At 44.3% G+C, this 24,605-nt stretch overlaps 1 protein-coding gene and 1 long non-coding RNA gene across 4 annotated transcripts in view; both read left to right on the forward strand.

Moving 5' to 3' along the window:
* The window catches only part of FAM219A (family with sequence similarity 219 member A), a 137,870-nt gene that overhangs the window by 30,322 nt on the left and 82,943 nt on the right, over positions 1-24,605 (forward strand). The gene's annotated exons all lie outside the window — the stretch shown is intronic.
* On the forward strand, positions 1,960-9,185 carry LOC123373395. Its single transcript, XR_006580706.1, has 3 exons — positions 1,960-2,577; positions 2,694-3,329; positions 8,593-9,185. It is a non-coding gene; the product is annotated as an uncharacterized LOC123373395 (long non-coding RNA).

Below are 24,605 nucleotides of genomic sequence, written 5' to 3' on the forward strand. Positions count from 1 at the left end.
CAGCAGCACCTTTTCCGCACTGTGCAGGAGGGAAGGGACAGGAACTCTTTCCAGCCGTGGGGGTTGGGGGATGGATGACCTGGCCCATGTCTTTGCAGTGCTGATCTTCCCCTCCCTTCTCTCCCGCTCCCCTGTGGCTGGAAGAAGCCTGCCCCTTCCTGCCCGCACAGTGTCGAAAGGCAGCTAACAACTCCATGCTGCTGCTGGCTACCGACATAACCCAGCTGCCTCCTATCCCCCAGCTACAGCGCGGGCAGGAAGGGGTTAAGCCCTAAGGATGCATTGTGCACCAGGGCCCAGGGAACCTGACTGCAGGGACTTCAGCGAACCCAGCCAGGGAGGTGGCTCAGCAGAGGAGGGCGCCTAGGAGGTAGAGCAGCCCCACGCTCCTTGGGGGCTGGACCCAGGGCCGTGGGCGGCGGGTGAAAGGGATGCTAAATCCTTGCCCATGGGGCTGCTGTGGAGCCTGCAGGGTTGGGGCGCGAACAGGCTGGAAATCGCTTCCTCACATCACTCCAGAGCTTAGCTGAGCGGCGGAGAGGCTGCCCCGGGCCAGCGCTGTGCAGGGCTTTGGCACATGCAGGGCTTGGCTCCTCCTGGCCAGCGTCCCAAGCCAGAGGGTCTTGGGCTTTCCCGGGGCACCAGCCCAGCCAGAGGCAATGGGGGAAGGAAGGATCCTGCCGGCCAGGCTGTTGGTGAGCTGAGGGCTCCGACCAGGGGCTGGTTCTCCCCACAGCGCAGGAAGCGGAACATGCCCCGCCGCGAGGGATCTAGTGGGGCTGGGGGATAGTGAAGGGGCAAAGCAAGAGAGGACATAAGGGCATTGCCAGCAGATCAAGGGACGTGATCATTCCCCTCTATTCGACATTGGTGAGGCCTCATCTGGAGCACTGTGTCCAGTTTTGGGCCCCACACTACAAGAAGGATGTGGAAAAATTGGAATGAGTTCAGTGGAGGGCAACAAAAATGATTAGGGGGCTGGAGCACATGACTTATGAGGAGAGGCTGAGGGAACTGGGCTTGTTTAGTCTGCAGAAGTGAAGAATGAGGGAGATTTGATAGCTGCTTTCAACTACCTGAAGGGGGGTTCCAAAGAGGATGGAGCTCGGCTGAACTCAGTGGTGGCAGTTGACAGAACAAGGAGTAATGGTCTCAAGTTGCAGTGGGGGAGGTTTAGGTTGGATATTAGGAAAAACTTTTTCACTAGTAGGGTGGTGAAGCACTGGAATGGGTTCCCTAGGGAGGTGGTGGAATCTCCTTCCTTAGAGGTTTTTAAGGTCAGGCTTGACAAAGCCCTGGCTGGGATGATTTAGTTGGGGATTGCTCCTGCTTTGAGCAGGGGGTTGGACTAGATACCTCCTGAGGTCCCTTCCAACCCTGATATTCTATGACAGTGAGAGGGAGAGCACGTAAAGGGCTGATGGGTGAGCAGCAGAGGCGATGTGTAACTGGCTGTGCCTGGCGCCTGCCCACACTCACCAGCCACCGCAGCGCGCAGCCAGTGCCGTCCGGAAATGGGACAGGGGTCCGGGCCCCGCTGGCCGAGAGCCCTTATGCAGTGGGGCCTGCGCTGACAGACCAGCAGGGGGAGCCACCAGCCTTGTACACCTACCCCCATTGTCGGCCACTGGACCCCCCACACACTCACGGCTGGTGGGCGGGGGGCTGGTGAGCAGGGATCTAGCCAGCAGTAGGACCCACCAGTACTGATGGAGGAGAGACAGAAAATACGGGACAATTTGCCTGTTTTTAAGAACAAGCTAGAACACCTGCGGGAGGGCTTAAATACAGGACTGTCCCTTTGAAAACAGGACATCTGGTCCCCCTAATCCCAACGGCTCTATGGATTGTACTATGTAAAGAGAATTTTCAGGTAAAGAGGGATTCTCTTCTGCCTCCCCGTGCCTGAGAACTTGATCAAGATCCAGGGGTGTTTGCTGTTGGGCTGATGTGTACCTCTCCATCATGTAAGTTGTTCCATTTTAATGCAACAACCAGAAAAATCCTTCCGTCCCTCTCTGGGAGAACGCTGAGGATCCTGTCGTTCTTCACTATTGGGCATGTGGAAAACCTATAAAGGCAGCTGCCGTGACTGCTTTGCAGAGAGGAGACAGACAAGTTGTCTAGTTTACGACTTCATTTTTTTTTTTGGCGGGGCGGGGGGCTCATTTTAGTGTGGGAGAATGGTTTTGAGAACCTTGAGCAACTTTGTCTATCAGCAGCACTATTGGGAACATTACATTGTCTCTTTAAGTGTTCTCTAGTAACCAGGTCTGGTTTTTAAAGATACCTCTTGAACAGATACTTGTGCTTAAATGTCAGGTCTATGTCAGCAAAGAGTTTCTGTGTTTGGATACACTCTCAGTTATTAATATTGATTAAAATTGCACTTTCGATTAAGCAGAGCCAGACAGCATCACCCTCATGTTGCTATAGGCAACCAGCATTGCGAGTTCACGGAATACTACTTAGATTCATATTTAATGTTTTCCAGTGTGTTTCTGCTAGAAACAAGATTTCTTCCCATGGATGAAGAGAGCTTTGACAACCCAGGAAATGTGTAGCAACACTAACGAGGTCAGGAATTCAGACTTTTATTTTCAAATGATTATTTTTTATTTTGATCTGAAACACCAAATCATTTGTGGACAATCTTTCCTATTTAGTAAGACTTATTTTCCTTCACTTCCTAGATTGTCTGGAGGAATACACATTAGAACACTCAGTGCTTCGTTAGCTTGTGTCACGTCTTTAAGGATGAACAGTATTATGGTGCTGTGGCAATGTATCTCAAACTGGATAGCTGGCCAGTGGCCTCCCTAAGATAGTCCAAGCCTCCTTCCTTGGGGACAAGCCAACAAGCCAGCTCAGGCAGAAATGAAACTAAATGAACAGACTTGTCTTGTTGACTCTTTGGAACCCAGCAAAAATAGGTCTCCCTGGAATAGTGAAGATTTCCAGATCTCCCGACCCAAGGAAAAGTTAATCCTGCCCTGGCAACGTACTTAAAATAAACTAATGTTTGTAAATAACTTTAAGATACCACAATTAGAGATGTTTTGTGCTGCAGGATTGATCCAGGGACTGGTGCTGTGATGAGATTTTGTCTTTAAATCTCCCGTTGGTCAGGAATTCGCTAGCAGGCCTCTTGGAAAGGTCAGAACCAAGCTATTGGATTAAAACTTTCTCAAGAAGTCACTGTGGTGTCCAAACGCACTTGGATTTAAATAACCACCATCTACTTAGTTCCTTTCTGCAAGATGAAGATTAGACACCGGTGTTAACAGGCAAGCATTACACTCCTACATACAACTACCTGATGAGGATTGGTAAGCAACTTTTCCCTAAGGGCAGGCTATAATTATTCACTTAATGGGTTTAAATACTTGAAGCATTTACTATTGTCCACTATTGGATAGTCTTCATTACTGGTCCTTCCTAAAATCATCTTAGTGTTCATTCCATCCAAGCATTACACCTTTTTTAGCCATGTGGCCTAGTCCGTGAGGAAGTGTGGGAAGCATCCTGCATTGGTCATGGGGAGATAAATTAGATGCCTTAATACAAGTAGGTCTCTTATGAATGGATTCACACCAATCCCAGTAAATTAAGAAATATATTAACTCCTAGACACTTAATGTTTTAAGAATTTGGTGGTTCCCAGAGGGCACTTTCAGTAGGTAACTGAGTTTTGGAATCTTTTTGTTCTTCCTGTAGACTTCAAGAAAACAAATGGTCTTCACTTTAGCAGTCTTCTAATCTCCATCGGGGCTGCTCCCAAACTAAACTTTAACTCAGTTTCCAAGCATCCTCCTGGAGGCCACATGACTTTGGTATAGAACATTTCTAATCTTCACTAGCCACACAAGGCAGTGTGCAATCTGTTCCCAAATTTGAGTCGGTCTCCAGTGTCTTTGGGGGAAACTGTCGCTGTAATCTCAAACCTGCAACACTCAGCCACCTCCTGTACTCTATGACCTTGCTAAAGTGGATTCTGACTAGAAAAGTTATTTCATGAAGCCGTTTTGGTGGCTTTACAGGCAGGCTTTAAAAAAATGTGATCAAGTGAGATAGAAAAAAGGATTGCTTGTAGATGGGGCAAGAGTTTGACAAACACACAGCTGAGCTGTGAGGTTTACTGTACAGTGATACATATTTTTAATTGTTTTCATGCTCCCAGTCCTAAATTTCCTTTGACACTTAAAGCTAAATGTACCTTGATGTAAAAGCAGCTCCTGCTCTAGTAACAGCTGATGTGCAGTCAGGCGTTTCCATCTCTGCATTCTTTCTGCTATTTGATTTATTTGCACTGTGGTCCAGAGACCAAAGTTGTGCTGCAGTGTGTGCAGGATGAATATATTACATTTAAAATATTTTTCCTTTCCTTTCTTAAAGGAAACATAATAGTAGTTGGAATATGAGACTGCAGTCCTCAAATAGAATGGGCATGGGAATGCAAGTAACCATGCCCTCTCTGCTATTAGTGTCTTAACCATAGACGCTGAGGGGCCAACCATAGATTCGTAGATTCCAAGGCCAGAAGGGACCGTTGTGGTGATCTAGTCTGCCCTCCTGTATCACACAGGCCAGAGAACTTCCCTGAAGTAATTCCTGTTTTGAACTAGAGTGGGAGCCACTGCAGACAGAATGTCACACTACCACGAGTGCCTACCTCGGGGCAGACACCCCAACCTGGTGGCATGTTCTACAATTAGATTTCCCAACCCAATAACAGATGTGCACTTCTGGATTAGTTGTAACAGTGTTACCATGGAGTCAGAGACTGTCTCCTTAGAGTCTCCAGTCAATCTTGGCCCCCAGGCAAGTTGGACTTAGGGATAAATGGTCACTTACACCAAAAATCAAAAAATATTCAAGTTGCTTCCAGTCCCAAGAGATCAGTCACTCACCCCAAATCAATTGGTACCCTAGATTTTTACACCAAAGACAGTGCCTGTAGCCAGTCCTGTAATAAACTATCTACGTGTTTATTAACAAGGAAAAAGAAACAAGTTATTTACGGGTTAAAGCAAGCCAGGGCTGGCTCCAGCTTTTTTGCCACCCTAAGCGGCGAAGGGAGGAAAAAAAAACTATTTGAGCTGCCGCCGAAGGAGGAATAGAGGGAGCGAAGGACCCACCGAATTGCCGCCGAAGACCCGGACGTGCCACCCCAATAACGGATGGAATGCCACTCCTTTCTATTGGCCGCTCCAGGCACCTGCGAAGGAAGCCTTAATTTAATTTCTCTGGCCCTGTGAGTTCAAAGAGATGAAAAATCTTCATGTCAGCTATTTCTCCCCCCCTTCCCCTTTCCAGTATTCACACTGATGAGACGAGGCCTTCTGCATGTTCTTCTCCATGGGTGGATGGGGCAGTTAACAAAGATTTTGTCTTACAATGGCCCACTTAATTTTTGATAGTCCTCCTGGATTGTGGGGGAGGGAGGGATGATTCCCATGCCTGGATTTGCAAGTTCAGAGCAAACATTTTCAAAGTTGTAAAGTAAAACTTGCATATATCATGGAATACAGACATTACAAGTAAGATTAATGCATGCAGCGACTTACAAGCATTTCATAGTCTAAGCACAATACATTTTATAAGACTAATATCTATTTTGAACAAAACTAACACATCACTACAGCCATCACTACTAATCCCACGCTGTAGATGCATTTGACACATGATAACTGGAACAATGTACCAAAGGTTGTGGTGGATTCTCCATCACTGCAATCTTTAAGTCAGGATTGGATGATTTTCTAAAATACATGCTGTGATGTTGGTAAACCAAGTGCCAGCTCTGGCCAAGGCTGTAGGTATTAGCTAAAAACTGACACTCATAGCTGGAAACCAAACCAAGCTAATGCCTATGGCCTATGATGTTGGATGATGTGTACTCTTTTCCACTGGCCAAAAATGCACTAAGCTCAATGATCAGATAGGAAGCTCTGGTCCCTGCCCTAAAAAGACCACCTTATAGCCCACCTGATAACTGCTTTCACTATCTGTTGGCCTCATAACAAGTAATCCATAAACGTGGGGATCCATATCACTTTCCGCATCCCCTAAAAGATCCAGTATCCTAATACTTACGAAGGTTGATTAGAGAGAGGCAGTTATGCAAAAAAAATAAATAAATAAATAATCACAACTTGGCCATCTATAGTTGCTTAATAACCTCCATATCAAATATGGTAAATGTATATGTTAAAACCGATGTTTCTAATGTTAGCACTCCTGACACAACTCCACATTTGGAAAACAAGCTGTCATGAGGTAAAAAGTCAGTATTGGTGACAGGATTATTCTGTCTCGGGTTGTCAGTCAAACTCAAGCTTCTATCGGAGAGGGAATAATCACAAAGGACATAGATAGCTCATATGCTAGCTTCTAGTTCATTTTCTGATTGGTGTCCTGGTTCTGATCTTTAAGGACCTCAGTGTTTGAGAAACAGGTTACGTGAGATCAGCTTTCCATATTCAAACTGTCTAGAATACTGTGTTCAGCAGAGATTTAAGGCTTGTCTAAACAGGGAGGGGTTTTTTTTGCATTAACTTTTGGATTTGGATTACAATGCGTTGTGTCCACACAACACAATTCTTTTTTTTTAATTATCTGGCCCCTCTGAAAAGAGGATTGAGTCAATTTTAGGATGTTAGGCCCAGAAAAAAGTTTGGGTGAATTTGAATGATGAATTAACTCTTCTGCCTCTACCAGTCCTTCTACTGTTATCCTGCACTGTGTTGCTTCACACATGGATTGACCTGTATGCCCTTTACTGCTCTGGGGTCATGTTGAACTGATGTTACTTGCCTGTTTAAATGCTGACATGCCATCAGATGGGCCCCATTTGCAATTACAAATCCCTGGGGTTGCATACTCTTCTCAACTCTACAGCAGCCATGCCTCATGCTTCTATACAGAGATCATGGATTTCCTTGATCTGGAGAGAGGAGATTGTTGGGTCCTGCCTTAACGGCAGCCCACAGTGTATATTGAGGGAAATGACAGGGTCATTCCCAGGACACGTTCCGGGGGTATAACAAAGGAAAGAAGCTCTAGCAGAATATTAAAGCAAAAACTTGAGGACAGCAACAAGACCCTCTAGTTAGCTCCTAGCATCTGCCCCATCTATCACAAGCTGAAGTGGATTTTTGCCAGTGAGGCACCACCAAACCCTGTTGTGCTGTGGACTGCAGCCAAGAGACCACGGATCAGCACTCCTGATGAGATTTCCCTAGAAAGTCAAGATTTCCTTCCCATGCAAAAGCCTGAGGAAGAGATGGTTCCTGAAACAAGACAAACCTCTTTCCACTAGTATTGTGTGCTCTATTACAGCACAACTCGTAGAAGTTTTTTTGTTATGGCTACCCAGTGGCCACTGCCACTTTGGGCAGATGTGAACTAGGAATCTTTCAGAGCCTGCTCAGCTTTTATTAAGGCGACCAGAGAGCAAATGTGAAAAGTCGGGACAGGCGGTGGGGGGTAATAGGAGCCTATATAAGAAAAAGACCCCAAAATTGGGACTGTCCCTATAAAATCGGGACATCTGGTCACCTTAGCTTTTATAGCCCCCTCCCACTCCCGCCATGGTTAAAATGGTGTCTGTACTGAACAGCTTAAGCTATATTTGTAAAACTTTCATGTCCCACAGCCATCAACCATTCTGGCACCCCAGCTCCTTTTCCCATTCCCTCTCCCTCCCGACTGACTGGAACCCTTGCCAGTCAAGTGTCCTTGTCATTAGTGTGTGAACTACACCGTACGTACTTCTCTGAACTAGTCAAACATTCCTTTTCCCTCCTGGTCCACCACTGCTCCCCAACTCTCCTTTCCCCTCCCTGTTCAAGGCTGGTGGGGCTGCCAGGGCTAAAACCCAAACCTCTCGTAATGCAGGCATGTTTTATTGAAGTGGTAGATACAGAAAGAGAGCTCAATGTAAAAAGTACTTTGCTTCACAGTTTGAGCAATGCCCTACAGTTGCATGTTATGAGGTATATTTCCCAGGGTGTGACATTTACAAATGCACAGGTTGTAAGGTACTCGTCTAGTTTTAATCACTCACAGCACTGTTAACCCTCTGGGTTCAGAACAGTCTCTAGAAGTCTATTAATTTTGCAGTGTACTTTGTCCTGCTCTGCAGGTGCATTGCAAGGCAATGCAGCCATATAGGTTTCTTTGCCCTTCCAGTCCTGCAGCATCTTGGGGTAGGGAATTGGGGGGAAGCATTCTGGTGAACAGCATTGCTGCTGATCTTGCTGGTTAGCCCGTTGCCTTTTTGAGCAAGACCCTTCTCTGCCTCTTGATATGCTTCTCGGTAACGTCCTCTGGAGTAAGAACAACCTGCAGAAGTGCACATGCAATTACTAGCCAGTCCCCTGCTGCCCACCACTGACCCAGAATGGTACGGGGACCCTATGCAAAGGGAAACTTCATCTCCAAGCTCACCCAGCCTGGGAAGAGACTGAGAATGGAATTCTCAAACTGAGGGGGAAAGTAACATTTTGGTCTTTGTTTCCTAGAGACAGGAATTAGTACACTAATTTGTTCTGTTTCTCGGCTCTGCACCTGGTGTGCTGTTGCCCTTAGGGACAGGATTGTTACCAACCTCTGAATGTCTGACAGATCTCTGGGAGAAGAAAAGGAAGATAATGTATGTGGGAATCTTGCTTCTGCCTCCTGGAAGAGGGAGAAGAACACAGGAGTGGAGGAAAGGTCTCCTTGCAGAGAGAGGAGAGAATTGACAAGGAACTGTATTGAGGACAGTCGGGAGATGCAGAAGCAGACAGTCCTGCTAGAGAACATTTGTTCCTGCCCAGCATCTGCACCTCCATGCCTGCCCAGCCATGTCCTGCAGCCCATTGAGAGCAATGCATACTGGGAGCAGTGGTACCCTTCCTGAAGTTTCAGCCACAGGCACCTCACTCCACACCCCAAGACAGGGAGATCCGTGAATATTAGAACCCCACCTTCACCCCAGCTACAAGTGATGGATTATTCTCTTGCCATTCTGCACCCCACGGCAAGGACAGCAGTTAAACCCTGGACCTACCCATGTTTGTGACCAAAATAGCACAAATATGTGCCTTAAGCACTTAGTACTGATGCGGCACACATGCCTATTGTATTCCATAAAGTTCGCATTGTTTTATGTGTTGGTTTATGTCCCATTGCGTTGAAGTTTGCACTGCGTTCAATAAAAGTTTTATTATTTGCACTATTTGATGTTCAGTAAAGGCTGTTATTGACAAAAAGGTTCAATAGCTTCATAAAATTACACATGCAATAAACATAATAAAATGCCCATTCATAAAATCATTGCACAAAGCATCAAATTTCCATTTCATAAAATCCTTAGACTAATGAAATCCTTATGTAATGCACAATAAAATTTCATTTCTGGATTTTAGCTCCTAGCCTCTAAATAGAAGCACAGGATATGCCTGAGCCTGTGGCTCTGGTTGCTTGCTGCAGTTTGCAGAGGCAGCCTCTCTGGCTGTTCATAACCTTCCAAAATTCTCTGCACCTCCACCTGCTGCCCATTGATGAAGCTCTGTCCCTTGCTCTCTCAGATTTTGTGCCAAATGCATCAAGTAACTTTCACACAAGCAGCCTCCAGCCTTGTCCATTTCCCTTTCAGCCTTCCAAATACACACTCCCTTGTCACTCCGCAGCTACTCTGTGGACAAGTTGAACAGTGCTTTCTCTTATCCAGGTGGCCAGTAAAAAGGCTCCAGAAGCCAGGAAAACAGGGTAAGCTGGGTCTCTTGGAATGTTAATGTCCACAATGGTCATGGGAGCAGACATTCCCTTTCTCGCTGAGGAAAACAGGCCTGAATTTCTAAAGATCTTGGCACCATGGACCCTTTCAAGGTCACCCCACATTAATATACCACAGAGGTTGACCAAGCCTTGGAGACATGAGGAAATACCCCTTTTCTGTTGAACTCTGAGGCTTGGTGTGGGGGATAAAGAAGAGGCATATGGGTCCCATCAAGGGCCCCATTACAATTTGGGAACCGCAACTAGAGTGACCAGGTGTCCCCGTTTTATAGGGACAGTCCCAATATTTTCTTATATAGGCTTCTATTAAACCACCCCGGTCCTGATTTTTCACACTTGCTGTCTGGTCACCCTAACCGCAATCATGGCAAGGCACAGGCGAGCAATGATTTACAAGCTTTCTGACACAGGGCATCGCCGTTCTCTATAGCAGCGCACATCTGCATGATGACAACCTGACAGTTGATCTACCAGCACCAAGCTGATCTGTAACAATCAGGCACGGTAAGCTTCTAGATTGTAATGGCCACTTACTTCTCCACACTGAGGGGAGCTCTGATGTTGGTGTTCTGCCTCGGGTGAGTTTTGCACAGATCTCTATGAAAGTGGCCTTTGTCATAATTCTGCTGCCCTTGCTAGTCATCCCACGTCTCCTATTCCCACCTTTCAGTGCTAGTTTCCCTGAGTCCAGAAACAGCTCTCTGCTGCGTGAAACTTCTCCAGGAAAAAATCCTCCACAAGTAGGTGCTCGATTTCATCCCCCTCTATCCAGATAGATTTGGTAGTGCAGCAGCTGACTCCCAAAGTCATCCAGTTGCACAACTGCAAATACAGCTGCAGCAGCCTCTCTGTCTATTAAGTGTCAATGCATGCTGCTTTGTTCCATCCATGCTGGCTGACAAGAAAGACAAGTCATGGGAATTTGTTGGTTTGAAGTCCTGGAATTCCAGTGGCTTGTGATAGGTATCCCACAGTGCATTGCAAGAAAAATCTCATAATGCATAGAGCCCAGCAATGTGACAATGACCAGGGGATACCTAGCAGGGTCCCAGAGCTTGGGTTGCAGCCCGAGCCCAAACATCTACACTGGAATTTTACAACCCTTCAGCCCAACCCCAAGTCAACTGCCCCAGGCCAGCTGCAAGTGTTTAATTACTGTGTAGACATACTGCCAGATGGTGCCCTCATTGACCCCTATAGCCCTGTTGTCTTCCAGTTATGACCATGAATCTTCAACAGGGTTGCATAGACGTAACTGTAAGTCTGCAACACCTTTATTACTGGTAATATATGAAAAGGAGAGAGATCCCAGGGCTAGTAGTCAGAAAAAAGATTCTTAGAAAACTTCAGAACACATTTTGATCTGGGTTCACTTATTCAGTCGATGACATTTTTAGAGTAAAGTTTTGAAGTAGACCCACACTTAATTTCTGTGTGGCACATAAATACTGGAGTGAGTACCATGGATGGATTACCTTAGATGAACTGGAGAAAGTACTTCTGTAGCTAATCAATCCAGTTAGAGTTGAGAGACGCTTGTATTACTGCTGTTTGTGCTGTGGATAAAGACATTCAGAAATCTAGGCTACTGAAATCTTGGTGGGAGCACTACAGCTATAGTGTAGCTGTAGTGGGGGTACACTACAGCTACACTATAGCTGTAGTGGCTGTACACCTCAACTGCTAGAAGAGGGCCTCATCCTCCCTGATTGAACTAACCTCGTTATCTCTAGCCTGCTTCTTGCTTGCATATATATATAATATATATATATATACACACACGCCCGCCCGCCCCTGGAAATTTCCACTACATGCATCCGACAGTGGGTATTCACCCACGAAAGCTCATGTTCCAATACGCCTGTTAGTCTATAAGGTGCCACAGGACTCTTTGCTGCTTTTACAGCTATAGAGTGGAAATAAAAAGGCTGAACCAAGGAAACTTATTTTAATCTTTTCAAATTCTATGAGGGACACACTCAAAAGTGCAGTAAGGATCCTCTCTCCTAAAAGAAATCATTCAACTGACTAGCTAAATGTTAGCCACATATAACTGTTACAAGACAGTTGTAGGACTGAAGGCACCATATCCATCACTCTACTTTTTTCTTGAGGAAAATCAGAAGGGTTTATTTTAGGGAATAGATCTTCTAACAGTCTGCCAGAGTATCCATTTATAACAGACACAATGAATTACCGTTGCGCGAACATGTGAAAAGAACCACTTGCTGGCACATTTGACTGTGCTCAAACAGCAGTCTCTCTTAAAATTATGGATCAATATGTTTTTGTCCCTTTTTGGGTCTTCTGGTCTTTCCTTTCCACCTCTAGCTTTCAACAGCTGTGACCCTGGTTCTTCCATTCAGTTACGCAGTCCCACAGTATGAATGGCTGATCGTGGCTTCCTTAATGTTAAAGATGCAGAAAAGTTTCTGTGAAGTGGAATATGTTGCAATGGCAAACCGAGTTCTGACAGTTGGGATGTTGACAGTTTTTCCCCCTGCTCCCACACACATCTCAGTTGACCAGAGACATTGACATGGGAGAAAATCCCCTTCTCCCCGAAGGCCTTATTTATAGCAGAAAGCTGCACTAGTGTCGCTGGTCCTTTAAAATGACATTCGCTGTCCCCCACATCATTGTAGTCACTAGACGAGATAGGACTGCTAGTCAATGCTGTCCTGCTCCATCTTCTTTAGAGGTATTCAGTGTTTTGCTGCTTCTATTTCAAAGCCAAAATCAAAATTCATTCCTGCATACAGATCTGATCCTCTGACCGTGACTGGTGATTTGTAGAATGCCCTTGTGCCCTGTTTAACATATTCATAAACGATCAAGGAAAAGGGGTAAACAGTGAGGTGGCAAAATTTGCAGATGATACAAAGCTACTCAAGATAGTTAAGTCTCAGGCAGACTGCGAAGAGCTACAAAAGGATTTCACAAAACTGGGTGACTGGGCAACAAAATGGCAGATGAAATTCAATGTTGATAAATGCAAATTAATGCACATTGGAAAACATAATCCCAACTATACATATATAATGATGGGGTCTACATTAGCTGTTACCACTCAATAAAGAGATCTCGGAGTCAGTGTGGAGAGTTCTCTGAAATCATCCACTCAATGTTCAGCGGCAGTCAAAAAAAGTGAACAGAATGTTGGGAATCATCAAAAAAGGGATAAGAAAATATCATATTGCCTCTATATAAATCCATGGTACGCCCACACCTTGAATACTGCATACAGATGCGGTCACCCCATCTCAAAAAAGATATATATTGGAATTGGAAAAGGTTCAGAAAATGGCAACAAAAATTAAGGATCTAGAACAGCTTCCGTATGAGAAGAGATTAATAAGACTGGGACTTTTCAGCTTGGAAAAGAGATGACTAAGGGGAGGGATATGAGAGAGGTCTATAAAATCATGAGTGGTGTAGAGAAAGTAAATAAGGAAGTGTTATTTACTCCTTCTCATAATACAAAAACAAGAGGCCACCAAATGAAAGTAATAGGTACCATGTTTAAAACAAACACGAAGTATTTTTTTCATGCGACACACTGTCAACCCCTGGAACTCCTTGTCAGAGGATGTTGTGAAGGCCAATACTATAATGGGGCTCAAAAGGGAGCTAGATAGATTCATAGAGGATAGGTCCATCAGTGGCTATTAGCCAGGATGGGCAGGAATGGTGTCCCTAGCCTCCGTTTGCCAGAAGCTGGGATTGGGTGACAGGGCATGGATCACTTGATGATCACCTGTCTGTTTATTCCACTTGGGGCACCTGCCATCGGCCACTGACAGAGGACAGGATACTGAGCTTGATGAACCTTTGGTCTGACCCAGTATGGCCATTCTTATGTTCAAAGACATCCATTGTCTCATTTGGTTGTGGAGGTGCATGCACTGTGACTTTAGAGCTCAGTCCCCATCAGCCCTGTAACTAGGAGCAGAAAGGCAGGGGATGACACTGAAGCAAAATCAGTGTAAGCATAGATAATTCAGCATGCTAGTGTTGTGTAACCATTTGTAACATGTTTACCACACCAGGTATTCTCTCTGCAAGCACATTCTCATACAGTAGGTAACAGAAATCCCAGGTGTTCTCCTTTGGAAATCCGTTGCAAAGGCAGCTGACAGCGGTTAAAGTAGAGAAGGGGGAGGGTGCTAAAGGAGGTGGTAATGAGGCAGAATAAACCTGGTTACTGAGCTCTGCACACACTTCCTCAGTTATGTAACAGACTCGGCTGCAATGCTGTGGAAGCCTGACTTGTTCAGCCACTTCTGCAAGGAAAGCAATTCAGTGCACTGCATTTGTCCTCTTAAAGGCAGCCTGATCTCTCCCCATAGCCCAGTGAGAGCCGGGCAGACCTGATGCAAAACTGACACTGTGTTGCTGCTCTAGGGAACATGTAGCTAACCACTAATTGCTGGTTTCTCTCTGTCCAGGAAGGTAGTGTTTCAGTGAAGATTGCCTTCTACCAATAATTTAGATGTCAGAGTTATTCTAGTATAACACTGCGATACAATTCACACTAAACTGATTTCATGCAGGTGTAATGGTCATCATTGCTCTCCCTAGGGCTGGTCTTATGCATGCTCTGTTTAGCTCCCATGTGAAGTCAGGCTGGTGCAGATCACCCTGTGCTGGCGGGAGGTGGGGGTAACTCAGGAATAATGCAGTTGGCTCGTTTTTCCCAGAAGCGCTGTTTTCTACCTATGGTTAGATCTCCTCTTGGTCTGGCCCTGGAGAGAGGAAACATCCATCTCCCAAGAGGCATCACACTAGAGCCCAAGGTGTTTTGTAACATCTGTTGGGCTCATACAGGGTTTGAAAAACATACCAGATGCCTACTCTCCAAAGGTCAGTACAAAAAGATTGAGGCAAAGGCAGTGCATCATGTATAGGCAACATACGTGTGAGAAACCCGATTGCCTGTCTGCTGCTGGGAAGGTGAAAGTGCTGTGATTCCTATAAGGTGTTGTCCCTTTATCATGCTTAGGGGCTCCATCTAGCCATTGATAAGAAATTAATGCCTGACTTGGAGCTCCTAACCGATGTCATTGCTGGAGAGAAGCATTTATCTCTTCAAAGCCAAGCCCATCTGGGTGCTACAAAGGGAAGGGCCTTAGGTAGAATAGCAACCTCCCCGTCTGTGGGTCCTCTTCTCTAGTGCCTGACAGTTGTTGATCGGACTGCTCCTAAAGCAGCAGAGTGAAACTGATCAGGTTCCTTTCAGTTTTGCTGCTAACCAGGGTGTTCTCAATAGTAGCATTGAAAGGTAACAAGTGGGATTAATTTTACTGGGCTACAGCTGGACTAAACATGAACAGCAGCAGCAGAGACATTGGGGCTCTCTGTAGACTTGGGCAGGCAGCATTGCATGAGCTCACATTCAGAGGGCTTTCACTGTGGTTGTAAGAGTTAAAGCCTTCATTACCTTTTACGTGACAGCTTAGATATTACAGGAAGTGATGGTGGAGACCCCGTCTCTCACTGTGGAAAAACTTCCTCCTGGCCAGTGATGCATCAGTAAACTTCTAAAGTCTTAGTCTCATATTGAAAAAGGGTGTGAGGGCATAGACTATCAATACCCACTGAGAGCTTGGCCTTTGCTGAGACTGCGATAAAGGGTGCTTACGTCTGTTTTCTGAGGGGTCCACCAATCCAGTTGCTAGTGGCCTGAGACTCTCTAGTTCATTTTCATAAGTTTATTTAAGCGATTACTAATACGGCCTACAATGCAAACCAGAGACCTAAAGGTGAAAGGCTATAATCTCTTTACCAAGTGCCTGGGCCATCCAGACTCAAGGGTTAATCTTGTAAAAGAAACTGGGGTTTGACAGGTCAGCTAGATGAACACAATTAATTTTTTGAGTCTTTGCCTCTGTGTTTTACAGGTGAGCTGCTGCATGTTTAAGGGAGTCAGGACCCTTCAGGTGTTGTTTTAGACAGCAAAACCTTTGGTATGGCACCAGAACACCCTGACACACAACCGCTTAAAAAAACTTCCCTCACTATTAAATAGGTTAAACTGTGACACATTTCACCTTCTGCAGGGTAGACTCTTCCTACTGGAGCTTGACACAGCAAGAACATTGTTCTACAAGAAGAGAATTCACAAAAGGAAAAGAAGTCAAATGTGAAAGAGGCAAATCTGCCATGGATAGTTTAGAGTCTGGACGCTTTCCAGTAAAATGTTTGATCTTATGTAGTCATCCTAACCAATGCTAATGAGCCTTTTGTCAGGGAGTTTTAACTTAATTAAGAATTTGTGCTATGGTTGTGACCCGCAGGGAAACATTCTTGGCTGTTTCCCTAGCTAGTTACATGACTTCTCTACACCAAAGAGATGCTTATGGGAGAAGGAGCTCTAAAAAGGGTGTGGGGGGAGAGCTAGCCCTAGTATGAACTAGGTTTGCTGTTCTCTGCACTGCCGCAGATGTTTTCACATGTGGCCTCTGCACAGCATTTCTGCCACTGTAGAAACTCTCAGCAAGCATTCAAGTGCCTGCTTCTGTTTGCTCCTGTTGACATGGGCTAACAGATAACAGCATTAGGCAAGCACAGGCAGCAATAATTTACTGGTCTGAACCAAAAAGGGGAAGTAAACCAAGGACCTGAGGAGTGGGCAAGCCGTGAGACAGCAGTCAGAGGCAGTTCAGTGCTTCAGTGTGGAGCAGTTTGGGGACACGTGTGGCTATGACCCTGACTTTGTTCCAAGTGATGACGGGATCACTCGCATGAGGCTCGCCTTTTTCCCTCCTGGGGTGGGCAAAATGGGAAATTTCTGATGTAATCCAAAAAATGAACAGGTTAGACTGACAGATTTCTAGTCTTAAATTTAATCTCTCTAATCTGATTACTGTTTTTTAGTTTCTAAAATAGCAGTTAATACAGTGGGATTTTATTTTCACCAATAAAGGAGTTAATGTTGTTGTCCTAGTAAACTTCATTGTGTCCAGTTAAATTTCTCATACAATTTCCTATGGATTAGATAGCCTATGCGTCATGTCTTAAACTGTTGCAGTGTGTTACTGTGTGCTATTTATCCAGACACAAGGTTTCCCTACCACTGGAAAGCAGCCACCTCTCATAGAAGTGATCTCTCTCAATTGTAAAGCACGTTGACATGAAAGGAACTGTATAAACGCAGGGTCACTGGTACTACTTTCAGTTAGGTGAGGTAGGTCTTTTCCACCTGCCTATGTTACAGTACAGCCACATTTACTACAGCTCTCACACAAGAGTGGAAAGTTACCAGCAGACTTCTTATACGGATTACTCTCATAGAACCTATATCTGGCTACATTTTGGAGCCAGTGATTTGGAAATGTAGTGCAGCTCCCTGCTTTAATGATCAGCAGTTACAGGAAAAAAACCTCAGAAGCCTGAATTCAGGTTCTGGCCAGTTAAAATCATGAGCCTGATCATCCAGTCAGTTGCATGTGCAACTCCTGTTGAGTTCCGTGAGAACTGTATGCCTGGAACTAATATAGTGATTGGACTCCATTTTTCTTAGTTTCATCTGCAAAATCCTCCACTGTTAAAAGGGTCGGTGCAAACGTGGGGCAAAGTTCTGATTGAGAGTGATTGTCTTGCTGTGCTGCCTAAGCAGAAATGTCTGTTGCAGAATGCACATGTAGGATGAGAACTCTCCCTTCCCTTTCCCCCTCACAAAATAAAGTGTTTTCTCGAGAGAGAGTCTTCATAGGCTAAAGTGAACCGATGGGCCTATCCCACATGGTGGTAACCACTGTTAGAAAACCATTGCACTGGTCTAGATGCACTGAAGTGGGCAGGCATGTGAGGAAAGAATGTAAAAGATGAAGGCTAAATGTGCAAAAAAAAAAAAACTCTATTAATTAGACTGTTAGAAAAGTGAATCTATGTCTGCCTATTAATCTGCGTTAGAATCCCAGCCTAGTTGGGAATAATGCAAAGGTCACTCTCCTGCTGCAAGCAAAGAGTGTGTAACTGATTCTAAAATTGGCTCATCACTAGTTTTTTGTTTTCGCTTAACTGCCATTCTTTTACTCTGCCCCAGTCATGGGGATCCTAATAAAGATGCTGTTAGCTCAAAAGAAAAAGATCACACTGATGGTTCTCTTCCTCCAAAAACTACCTTAACTGTCTGTGGTTGCTGATCACATGGGTGCATGGCTGATGCCAACCATTGTGGATGGGGCATATCTTTTAAAATTATTCTTGAAAACTCTTTGCAAGAGAAGGCAGTGACCTTGTCATAAATGACTTCCAAGGAATGGTTTGAAAGTTACAATGGCTCCTCACTGGAGGCCATCAGCCAGCATAACTTTATCAGCAACCATTTATTATTAGTGTTTTAAAGTTGTATCTTCTCATATAAGATTCATAATGCACTTAGAGCCTTCGATAAGCTCAGTGAGAACTTGAATAAACTGCTTCAGAATGCCCACAGTTTTCCAGTGCAGATGGACATAAACATGATGGCTTGATGATTCAGCACCATGGCCAGAGCAAGGAGTGGAAAACATCTTCGGGCCTGAGATGAACTGAAAGGAGGGTGTGCTAGTAGCACATCATAAAACCGGCAATGGAAGCGAATGGGGTCATAAACTAACCTACTAAAAGGAAAGATGTTATCAATTACCCCCAAATGCATGAAATCGATCCCACCGTTAGCTAATTTATGGTAGAAACCATTAAAGTTAATCCTTGCCAAGCACTACTGCGGATAGCTCCTATTCCTAGTATAGGGAAAATGGTAATAATCAAGGGATATGAGGAATTACTGTTGGTAAAGGCTAACTTTTTAATATGGCAACCGTTATACTTGAAATAAATGCCTTTGCAAAACAGACCACTGTGACAGCCTGTATCCCTATACTCACCCTTCTTAAAAACAACAAAAAAACCCAAAAACTATAATAGATTTTGTACAAAGTATGCTTCTGAGGTATCATTTGAAAACTCATAATGTGCTGATCGTTATTGTCCTGGTAATGTGTGTGGCAACTTTGTATGTAAAGTTACAAGTTTATACTGTGTGATGTTACTAAGACACATTCTAAATTTGGGGAGAAAGTCACAAATCAGTTCCTTAGAGACAAAAGGCAAACTGATGCCTCACTGAGCTGTCAACAAAATCAAATGGACTATCACCTGTCTAAGCAGCCATTCTTTGGCAGGAAAAGGGTCTGAGTGAGAAATTTACATCTTGGCAATGAACAGCTGAAGGTTCCTGTCTCCACAGACTGGCTGTCTCCTGAACCTCAGCTGCAGATGATTTTCAAAGAAAGAGGGCTATAAGAAAGGAGAACAGAGGCCCCAAAATAGCGCTCCCTTCATCTCTGCTCATGGCCTCAACAACAACAGAAGGAAAAGGAAATGAACAGTGACCGGGGGAGAGTTCCTGGCTGTAAGACTCCTAGATCATGTCATGAGAAACTTTTTGCTTTGAATTCACTTAACAAGCCAAGTTAGGTATTATTTTCCATTTTATCTTTTATCTTTTTGTAACTAATTCTGACTTTTATGCCTCACTACTTGCAAACACTTAAAATCTATCATTCTGTAGTGAATAAACTTGTTTTAGTGTTTTATCTAAGCCAGTAGGTTTAGATTGACGTGGTTGGGAAACTCCATTTGAGATACCAGTTTGTGCGTATCATTTTCTAGTAATGAAACAGACTTTTTATATGAGCTTGTATTGTCCAGGAAGATGCTGTGCAGTACAAGATGCACATTTTGGGGGGGAAGTCTGGGACTGGGAGGTGGCTGGTATTTGCCCGCAGGGTTATTCATGAGTGCCTGGCATAGCACTCATACAGTATAGCTGGGAGCGATTTACATGCTGGAGGCTGTGTGTGAGCAGACCAAGAGTGATTACTCTCACAGCATAAAAGACACCCCAAGTTGGAGAACTGAGGGGACACAGCTGTCCATCAGTCCAGATTCTACCCTAGGGAATGCCACCGCCACCTACATTAAACACTGCACCACTCATCCTTTATTTCCATTGTAAAGGATGGTCATGATCTTCAGAGTGATGGTGGCCATTTCATACTATAGTAGAATTTGTTGTACACTGTGAGTGACTTGTGCTAAATACAAGTCATTCAGCTAATCCTCCTTCTCCCCCATAATATTGCTAGAGGAATGCTAATTGACCGTATCCCCACAGCACAGATAATGATGGCTGGCTAGCCAGTTACAATTCAGAATGTGTCCTGGGGAACATTATGTAGCTAAACTCTGGAAAAAGATCTCTGAAATTCTGTCCTGTAAATAGTTACTATTGAATCCCACATTGCAGGCCATGCGACTGGTGTATGTTGCAGATGGTACAGCGGTATAATATAGGTGTGTAAAGCCGTGCATACTGGCCACACAGTTTCCAGCTTTAGCTAGTTATCTACAAGCCAGATGTTTTTAAATAGGTGTTTCTGAAAGGCTGCTTAGACAAAAACAGACTCTATTCTGGAGTCTCTTCAGTCACCCAGGAAGTGCTAGAGGGTCTATCTTGTTTTAGCTGGAGATGAATGTGGTTGCTAACAGTGACTTACTCCTGTGGTGAAGACTCTGTCTCTCTTCTCTCCAACCTCACTTCTTTCTGCAGCCTGATTGGTGGGAGAATTCATAGCGTTCCCTGTGTAGCTGCCCTACTTTCTCTGTTTACATTTAAACTCAGATTAATTTCATTTGTAATCTCATCTAATGGTTGGTTAAACATCTCTGATCAACTGTCTCCAAGAATTCACCAAATTTTATAATGCAGTCTCCTTAGATGGTTGCTAATTTTTTTTCTCCGACCATGTCAAGAACTTTCCTTGCTTCCTCTCACAAACATGAGTGTTTCAGGTGTAAGGATTGAGATTGCTGGCTTTAAAGCCTAGTGTGGTTAAACAGACCTCTTAGCTAGGAAATCTAATAGAAAAATATTTTTTAAAAGACGACAAATTATGTTTACATTTGGTTTGTTCCTTATATGGAGATGTGCATGTGTCAATGTTTAGCTCTAAAAGAATAAATGTAATCTTAGCTGTTGCATTCTTTTATCATCCTTAATTTTGCTTTGACTGTGATAACCGTTCTTAAATGGGCAGTGGCTGCTGCAGCTAGATCTGCTGAAGCAAAATAGAGCCGTCTTGGACTTTACGTGAGTGTAAATCTGAAATATCACCATTAAAATGATGGCATTTCTCCAGATTTCCGCTGGTATGACTGAGCAAAGAGGTTGATCTGTGGCCTTTCATTGTGTATTAAGCATGAAACTTCTGCGCACTAAGCATAGCTAATGAACCAGCAACTAGTGACCTATGTGTCTTTTTTTAGAAAGAATATCCAAACAGCAGCCAAAAAAATAAATCTTTGCTATAGGATCTCTTACTTTGGGGCGGGGGGGTAGGGGGAATCCGGCTTGTGTGAATGTGTATCGCTGTCCTGGGTTCTGTTCCCATTGCTGCATGTGCTGACAGCTGGGGAGGGATGGGCTATGTTGTGTCAGTATGGCTTCTGGTGATGCAGCAAGAGAATTCTGCTGCAAATGGGAGCTTCTCAAAAGAGCAGCAGCTAATTCCATTTGTTGTCAGCTTTAGGTTCATTTTTTTTAGAAGATCCGTAACTTGGCTTTTACTGCATATTTCAATGTGTTAGTGAAACATGGCCTTGAAAAGATGTTATCTAACTGCTACCAGTACAGCTTGGGATCCTGGTAGTAAAACAGAAACTGTACTAATGTGCGTGGCCAGATGTTTTTTAAGAACAGATAACATCTGCATTCTAAGGATATTATGGAATGGCTGTAGCAAGCTCGTGGACCATAAAACAAGGTCGCCAAAGTTGGCCGACAAAAAACCATAGCACGCCGAAGGCTCGTCATTCTGGGCCCATTGTCTCTTAACGTTCAGTTTAGATGCAGTCAGAAAAACAGACTAAGAGGCCCAAAACTCAGTACTCAAGACATGTCTCATCTTTCCATTTTATCCTCCCACTTATTCCCCTTCCTCTATCCTGAAACAACCAAGCAGCTAGGACCTTTCACTCACAACCTTCTTGTCCCTTGCTTCCCCAAATGTCATTCAAAATACTCTAGAAATGAAGATTGTGTGACTCAGGTGACTGATGATAGGATCCAAAACCTTTCATCTCTAAGCTGCCAGTTCAGATCCAGGCTAGACTAAGAACCATTATCTTTCATGTGGACCAATTTCCAGAGGGAAAGAAAAAAAACCACAACCAACCCTAAAACAGTCTTCATTCTGTCATCTTTTTGTTCCCCCTGGGGACAGAATTCAGGAACACTGGCAGGGAAGCAGTGTTGGGACAGTCTCCAGGACAGGAAACCTGTCACTTTGTGCCAGCAATAGATTTGGTTTTTCAACTTTAGCATTTGACCTGGAAGGGTTGCTGGGCTCTTCAGGGATGTCTTCCTTTTCCCACCCAGCACTAAAATCATAGCTGTCTGTGGAAAAATGACAGAGAAAATGGGATGGCTGCTGGCAACTCTAAATGGTCAGAAGAATCATGTTTAGTTGTGGCTTTTGAAGGACTGAGACAGAGCCTTTACTGGTGAATGCCAGTCTGTGCCTCTTCTGTTGCCGTCGTGGTGGGTGCTTAGCTCTTGCATATGCCTTTTAATCCTGAAATCTGTTCCTCAAATCCTCTCTTCCTGTGAAGTAGGTAGAATTTCCATTTTCCTTGTGGGGAAACTCAGGCTGATTTCCAGGGTCACCTAGTGATCCAGTGCCAGCTGGGAACAGAACCCAGGAGTCCTCTTTGCAGTTCCCAGATCTAACCCATAGAAATGCTGCCTCAGTAAAATACCCACTTATGAATGGGCAGATCCTCCCAGTTCTAGCAGTCATCAAAACTCTGCCTAACTGGTTCGTGTTTGTCCCATTCTTTGTTATTGCTGTGAATTGGCCACAGTTTGTCATTTATTGTGGCTGATTTTTTACAAGCAGCGCGGAATGATATAATGGGAAAATCACAAACACGTTAAAGAAAGGCCAGCTGAAATAGCAAGTGTTTCTAATTAGAAAATGAAAGCTGCCTTCCTAAGCTAAATGTCTTTATTATCACTTGACCAGTCTGAGAATGTACTTGCTACAATTAGGTTTTCCAATACAATAAATAGGTCAAGTGTGAACCAGACCTATCCAGTGGAAAATTACAGTTAGCCTGGGGCAATGGCCATAATCACACAGTTTCTTGCTTGATACTGTCTATCCCGAGCAGCTAGTAGTGTGTTGCTGAGCCCTTTAAAGTGAGAGTTCAGTCTGTTAGAACAAGGGAAGTTTAGTTTTTTTAAAAACTGAAAGTCCTGATTCCATTTTCCTACACGGCTTTAAGTTAAGCAGTCTGGTTTAGAAAGGCAATAGTAATTTCTGTCTTAGCGAGGTGCATTAGGCAATGCTTCTAAAAAGGGTTACGATTAATTAGTTTGAGTCGAGATTTTGTCACCTGCCGGGTAAAAGAAATGCAGACTTCTGTGTAAGGAAAAATAATGGTAGGTGCCATTTGGAGTGTTTTTCTGTTCAGTTGCTTCTAAGTTGGTGCTTGGAACTCTTGCCTAATTGAAGGCAAATGTTGAGGTCTTGCTATATAACTACACCTCTACCTCGATATAACGCTGTCCTCAGGAGCCAAAAAATCTTACCACGTTATAGGTGAAACCGCTTTATATCGAACTTGCTTTGATCCACTGGAGCGCACAGCCCCGCCCCCCCCGGACCGCTGTTTTACTGCGTTATATCCGAATTCGTGTTATATCGAGGTAGAAGTGTATGTGTATTTAATCCTAGGGATCTCCGAGTGCTTTGCAAAATTTACTGAGTGTAGAAACTGAAGTGTGTGGTTACACTTTCACCCACCACTGACATGTAGCGGTCTTTGGGGTGGAATGTAGCGGCTGTTTAACAGTGCGCAGGATTGTCCCAAATTGGCACAGGAAGGAAAGAATGGTGCATCTAGTTGGAACTACAGCAGGATGTTTAGGGACTCAGTAATAACCCAAGCTGGTAGGACACTGAATCTAACATCTCTACTTCTGAAGTGCCAAGGAATCACAAGTGGTCAGAACCTTGGTTTTACAGCATCGGAAAGACTATGTCCTCCAGCACAGTGCCTCGTCACCACTGGATCAGTCCTGATTCAATGGGAAAAGCTGTCACCTCCCAAATCATTAACACACTTCTTATATCGTTAGGTTTTGCCTACAGGTCTCCCATTCAAGTACTGATCCAGCCCCACCCTGGTGAGTTTGAGATTTGACTAGACCATAGTTTGCACCAATTGGCTGCAGCCATTAGAGAAGTCTGAAACAGGAGTGAGTGCTTTCACTGGGTCAGCCAAGGAGGACAAGGAACTCTGAAGAGACACCACTCATCCAAACAGAGGAATGCAGGGGGGAGGGGGTTCTTTGTTTTTAATGGCCCACCCCGCCCCCTGCTCCTCCTTCCTTTAACCTCTGTTCTCAGCCAACATTTAATAATGCAGAGCCTTATACTCTGAATGAATCCTCTTGAAAGTATGATTTCCTTTGGGGGTCTTCTGAGGGGAGGGATCAATAGCTTATTGTGATTCTTGTGCACTCTGTTTAGAGATCCAATAAGAATGGCACTAAATGAAACGAAATTACTTGGATTATGAAAGACACAAGCCTCACTGGTTACATTTTGACTTGCTCTGATCCGCCTTGCTACTATGCCAAGAATGGAGCAGAAATTATACTGACGGTATCTTCCTCACTGCATTTTTTCCTTTAGTTTAGAAACCGTACCCTCGCCGACTCTCTCCTGGGAAGAGTGTTATTGCTTTAGGTGAGTTATTTTTGA

This window comes from Mauremys mutica, chromosome 6, assembly GCF_020497125.1.
Source record: "Mauremys mutica isolate MM-2020 ecotype Southern chromosome 6, ASM2049712v1, whole genome shotgun sequence".
Taxonomy (NCBI): Eukaryota; Metazoa; Chordata; order Testudines; family Geoemydidae; genus Mauremys; species Mauremys mutica.